General features: G+C 43.8%; 1 pseudogene; it reads left to right on the top strand.

The window, feature by feature from the left end:
• Positions 1 to 1,342: 1,342 nt before the first annotated feature.
• LOC117797747 lies at positions 1,343 to 6,567 on the top strand (annotated as a pseudogene).
• Positions 6,568 to 6,595: the final 28 nt, after the last annotated feature.

Consider the following 6,595-nt stretch of genomic DNA (forward strand, 5'->3'; position numbering starts at 1 on the left):
ACCCTCAACTCTAAGGTCAACTAATCTTCAACAATGCAGGAAGGAGTATCCAAGGGAAAAAAGACAAGTCTGTTCAACAAATGATGTTGGGGAAATTGGACCATTTTCTTACACCATACGCAAAAATAGACTCAAAATGGATGAAAGACCTAAATGTGAGTCAGGAATCCATCAAAATCCTAGAGGAGAACACAGGCAGCAACCTCTGTGACCTCGGCCGCAGCAACTTCTGGCTAGACACGTCTCCAAAGGCAAGGGAAACAAAAAAATGAACTAGTGGGACTTCATCAAGATAAAAAGCTTTTGCACAGCAAAGGAAACAGTTGACAAAACCGAAAGACAACCTACAGAATGGGAGAAGTATTTTCAAATGACATATCAGATAAAGGGCCGGTATCCAAGAACTATGAAGAACTTCTCAAACTCAACACCCAAAAAATAAGTCCAGTCAAGAAGTGGGCAGAAGACGTGGACAGACATTTCTCCAAAGAAGGCATCCAAATGGCCAACAGACACACGGAAAAATGCTCCACGTCACTCAGCATCCGGGAGATACACATCAAACCCACANCTACAAACCAAAACCCCAATGAGATACCACCTCACACCATCAGAATGGCTAAAATTAACAAGTCAGGAAACAACAGATGTTGGCAAGGATGCAGAGAAAGGGGAGCCTTCTTATGCTATTAGTGGGAATGCAAGCTGGTGCAGCCACTCTGGAAGAGTGTGGAGGTTCCTCAAAAAGTTGAAAATAGAGCTATCCTATGACCCAGCAATTACATTACTGGGTATTTACCCCAAAGATACAAATGTAGTGATCCAAAGGGGCATCTGTACCCCAGTGTTTATAGCAGCAATGTCCACAATCACCAAACTATGGAAAGAGCCCAGATGTCCATCAACAGATGAATGGATAAAGAAGATATGGTCTGTATATACAATGGAATATTACTCAGCCATCAAAGAAATGAAATCTTGGCATTTGCAATGACGTGGATGGAACTAGAGGGTATTATGCTAAGCGAAAAAAGTCAGAGAAAGACAATTATATGATTTCACTGATATGTGGAATTTAAGAAACAAAACAGGATCATAGGGGAAGAGAGGAAAAAATAAAATGACAAAACTTGAGACAAACCATAAGAGACTCTTAATCATAGGAAACAAACTGAGGGTTGCTGGAGGGGAGGGGGGTGGAGGGATGGAGTAACTGGGCGATGGACATTATTAAGGAGGGCACGTGATGGAATGAGCACTGGGTATAAGACTGATGAATCACAGACCTGCACCTCTGAAACCAGTAAGACATTATATGTTAATAAAAATAATAATAAAATGAAATCTGTCTCCTTCTACCTCAGCAGAAGTGACTCTGGCCGAGGATGCTGCCCCAGCCTGTGAGCCCCGGACACCACGCACACACCCAGCTCCACTGACCTCAGAAGAATTTAAACACGTAGGGCTCACAAAGGCTGTTCTGTCAGCCCACACCCAGAAGGAGGAACAGAGTTACGTTGATAAATTCCAGGAAAAGATCCTCTCATTGCCGTACAGATCCTGTCATCAGCAAGAAAGCAGAAGCAAAGCTAAACATTTGTATGTTCAAGGTAGTTATGTTTTAAAAACTGTATTTCATTTATCAATTTTATATATGTGTGTAAGTAAGTATTGGGAGATACGGAGTAAAGAATAGGGGTTTTGCTTTTAAGAAACTGAGAGAAGAAGTCAAACTGTCTCTCTTCGCAGATGACGTGACACTCTATATGGAAAACCCAAAAGAATCCACTCCCAAACTACTAGAAGTTATAGAGCGATTCAGTAATGTGGCGGGATACAAAATCAATGCTCAGAAATCAGTTGCATTTCTATACACGAGCAATGAGACTGAAGAAAGAGAAATTAGGGAATCCATCCCATTTACAATAGCACCAAAAATCATACGTTACCTTGGAATTAACTTAACCAGAGACGTAAAGGACCTATATTCTAGAAACTACAAATCACTCTTGAAAGACATTGAAGAAGACACAAAAAGATGGAAAAATATTCCATGCTCATGGATCGGAAGAATTAACATAGTTAAAATGTCCATACTACCCAGAGCAATCTACACTTTCAATGCTATCCCGATCAAAATACCGAGGACATTTTTCAAAGAACTGGAACAAATAGTCCTTAAATTTGTATGGAAACAGAAAAGGCCCAGAATCTCCAAGGAATTGTTGAAAAGGAAAAACAAAGCCGAGGGCATCACAATGCCAGATTTCAAGCTGTACTACAAAGCTGTGATCACAAAGACAGCATGGTACTGGCACAAAAACAGACACATCGACCAATGGAACAGAATAGAGAACCCAGAAATGGACCCTCGGCTCTTTGGGCAACTAATCTTTGATAAAGCAGGAAAAAACATCCGGTGGAAAAAAGACAGTCTCTTCAATAAATGGTGCTGGGAAAATTGGACAGCTACATGCAAAAGAATGAAACTTGACCACTCTCTCACACCATACACAAAAATAAACTCCAAATGGATGAAAGACCTCAATGTGAGACAGGAATCCATCAAAATTCTAGAGGAGAACATAGGCAACAACTTCTATGACATCGGCCAGAGCAACCTTTTTCACGACACATCTCCAAAGGCAAGAGAAATAAAAGATAAAATGAACTTATGGGACTTTATCAGGATAAAGAGCTTCTGCACAGCCAAGGAAACAGTCAAAAAAACTAAGAGACAGCCCACGGAATGGGAGAATATATTTGCAAAGGACACCACAGATAAAGGACTGGTATCCAAGATCTACAAAGAACTTCTCAAACTCAATACACGAGAAACAAATAAACAAATCATAAAATGGGCAGAAGATATGAACAGACACTTTTCCAATGAAGACATACAAATGGCTAACAGACACATGAAAAAATGTTCAAAATCATTAGCCATCAGGGAAATTCAAATCAAAACCACACTGAGATACCACCTTACGCCAGTTAGAATGGCAAAGATAGACAAGGCAAGAAACAACAATTGTTGGAGAGGATGTGGAGAAAGGGGATCCCTCCTACATTGTTGGTGGGAATGCAAGTTGGTACAGCCACTCTGGAAAACAGTGTGGAGGTCCCTTAAAAAGTTAAAAATTGAACTACCCTATGACCCAGCCATTGCACTACTGGGTGTTTACCCCAAAGATACAGACGTAGTAAAGAGAAGGGCCATATGCACCCCAATGTTCATAGCTGCATTGTCCACAATAGCCAAATCATGGAAGGAGCCGAGATGCCCTTCAACAGATGACTGGATTAAGAAGCTGTGGTCCATATATACAATGGAATATTACTCAGCTATCAGAAANAACTGAGAGATGCTGACAGTAAATTCATATCAACAATTTGTTATCTGGGATCTTTCTTAGATCCTGGATTTGAGAAGCTGATTTTATAAGAAAGTGAGATACTGAAATGGTGATGACGATGATTGTGGTGGTGGTGGTGGTGGTAGAGGCGATGATGACATAAATTCTACATTTATGTTGTCTTTGGGAAGGAGAACCACTTTCACCTACTGACAGATTTTGACCTGACACATCAGTGAGTCAGATATCAAATGTCTCTCGCTGAAGCTGGTACTAGTGTGAAACTCTCCCCTCAAGAACCGGCAAACCAGCTGCTTTACGGCCCAGATCTGGGCATCGACCTCCCGGCCCCGTGGATACTTCCACAGAGCCAGCAGTGAGAAGGGCCTGTGGGATCCTCTGTCCAGTCTCCACATAGGGGCTGGGTGCTTTGTTCTGAGGAATTAATCGGAGAAGCAGTTTCTGGAGAGGGCACTTAGGGAAGGAGGAAAGCCTGATGCATATTGACCAGCCTTGCACGTGAAGCCAGGGCAGGGCCTGAAAGCCCCCCCACACACACACAGCCCCTGAGCTCCTCCCCTTACCCCCACTGCTGGCTTTCCCCGGTGTGGACAGCAGGTCCCACAAGACGGTAACCACGGTAATGAATGGCAGCAGCTCACGTTCACAGAGCGCTTGGTTTGTGCCAGGTACACGGTGACACCTGAGCTCGGTGTCTCAGCTCACCGAATCCCCCACAGCAACCTTTGAGATAGGGACTGTCCTTGTTCCCATTTTGCCCAGAGAGGCCCAGAAACCCGACCAGGGCCACACAGCTGAGGACAGGGTTGGGACTGAGGCCAGATGTGCAGTCTCTGAACACAGCTCTTACTCACGAGGCCGTACACTGTAGCAAACAGCCCACGATAACGTTCCCTAAACATGACTACTTACTAGAACGCACATAATAAGAAGTGCTGTCCCAGGGGACTCCAGCTGCTGCTCTCCTCTCTTGCTTAATCAAATTCTTTTTTTTTTTTAAAGATTTTATTTATTTATTTGACAGAGATAGAGACAGCCAGCGAGAGAGGGAACACAAGCAGGGGGAGNCGTACACTGTAGCAAACAGCCCACGATAACGTTCCCTAAACATGACTACTTACTAGAACGCACATAATAAGAAGTGCTGTCCCAGGGAACTCCAGCTGCTGCTCTCCTCTCTTGCTTAATCAAATCCTAAATTTATCTTAATTTAGAGAGATACTGAAATAAGTTTATTTTACAGCAACAGCATTTATTCGGGGTCTTGCTCATGTTTTCAGTAGTGGAGTGGACATAATTACTGTTGACAAGTGTCTATTCTTTTCTAATCTNTTAATCAAATTCTAAATTTATCTTAATTTAGAGAGATACTGAGATAAGTTTATTTTACAGCAACAGCATTTATTCGGGGTCTTGCTCATGTTTTCAGTAGTGGAGTGGACATAATTACTGTTGACAAGTGTCTATTCTTTTCTAATCTACTTAGAAATTACCTGTAAGTGGCATTCCTGTCTTCTTTTTTGATTTGAGTTTTCCATAATATGCCTCCCTCTCTATGCTTTCAGGAGACTTTACCTCCAAGCAGGCCTGATCAGCTGGCTGTAAGAAGGAGTGGCACAGGCAGAAGAAGCCGTTGGGGCTGTGGGACAGCAGGGGCGCTCAGGACACCTTCTGTCCCCGCCTGGGAGGAGATGGCCAGTGCAGGCAGCCCTGGGGCTCTTCCCTTGCCTCCTCTCTGCAGGCCTCCAGTCTGTCCTTACCGGCTGCCATGATGGTTCCTGGCCTGGCTCCTTACCTACTCCCAGCCCTCCCCGCCCCGGCCCTGCCTTCTGTGGGAAGAGAGCACACAGCATCCCTGACCACACTCGACAAGCTTGCCTAAGCCCCCTTTCTGGAACGACTTGCAGTCTTTTCCTGTTGTCCTTTCTCCTTCCTTAGATACTGTGATGACCATTTTCCTGCCAGACCCCCCTGGCTGTCCCTTGTTGTCACCATCCTTCTGTCCATATGCGTTCCTGGGAGCAGCAGGCTCTTCTGGAACACTGCCCTCGGTACCAGCAGTGGCTCCACAACTGGAGTTGCCATCCTCCGTCCTCAGCCAAAGGCGGGCAGAGAGAAAATGGGAGACGCCCTGTGGAGAGCACCCCTGCATTAACTCAAGGAGCAGCTCACCACTACAGCTGAACTTACTGCAAGCAGACATGCTCAGATCCTGTGAATCTTCAGATCAGAGGAGAAGGGATATTTGCCTGGAAGCTAAGTATGTAAGTGACGCTAACCTCCAGCACATGAGCGGAAATGTGGGTCCTCATTAAAATTAAGGTTCTTGCCCTGGGGCTCAACACCGAAGGCCTAGCAGGTAATCAGCATCACAGCTGGGGTTGAGGCAGCTTTGTTTTCCAGAAATACGCACTGTATCACCTGGCTCCATTATAAAAGCAGAATTAAAGCGTCTGTTATGTCCTGGTTTCTTAGGTACTTTGTGAGGTTTATTCCCAAGGTGCTGTCTTTTACATTTTCTATGTGACCTGGGTTTCCACCGCCCTCTTTAAAATTTGATTTCCAGGGATGGCTGGGTGGCTCAGTGGGTTAAGTCTTTTTCTTTTCTTTTTTTATAAGCTTTGTGGCTTATGAATAGAATTCACCAAATTTGGGTGTGCAAAACAAGAATTCTGACAAATATACACATTAGTGTAACGAGCACCACATTACCGTGTGGCACATTTGCATCGCCTGAGAGAGCTCTTCTGTGACCCTTTAGGATCCGTCTGTGCCCTGAGGCTCCAGCTCCTGGTAACCACTGATTCGCTTTCTATCGTTATAGTTTTGATTTTTCTGTCATTTCATATTCATTGAACTGTCCAGTATGCAGTGTTTTGTATCAGGATCCTTTCAGTAAACACAGAGCTGCTGAGATTCATCCTTACTGGTGTGTATCAGTCGCTTGTTCCTTCTTATTACGGAGCAGAATTAATTTGTATGGAGATCCATTCACCACGTGATGGTTATTCAGTTGCTTCCAGTTCGGGGCTATCATGAATAGTGCTGCTGTGAACATTTGAGTCTGTGTCCTCTTGTGGGCATACGTTTTCATTTCTATTTGGTAAATACCTAGGGATGAAATTGCCAGGTTGTGTGTTAACTGCATGGGTAACTTTATTTATTTATTTTATTTTTATTATTAATGTCCCGTTTGCATACTATGTCGTATTAGTTTC

The sequence above is a fragment of the Ailuropoda melanoleuca genome, unplaced genomic scaffold, assembly GCF_002007445.2.
Source record: "Ailuropoda melanoleuca isolate Jingjing unplaced genomic scaffold, ASM200744v2 unplaced-scaffold11824, whole genome shotgun sequence".
NCBI classification, from domain to species: Eukaryota; Metazoa; Chordata; class Mammalia; order Carnivora; family Ursidae; genus Ailuropoda; species Ailuropoda melanoleuca.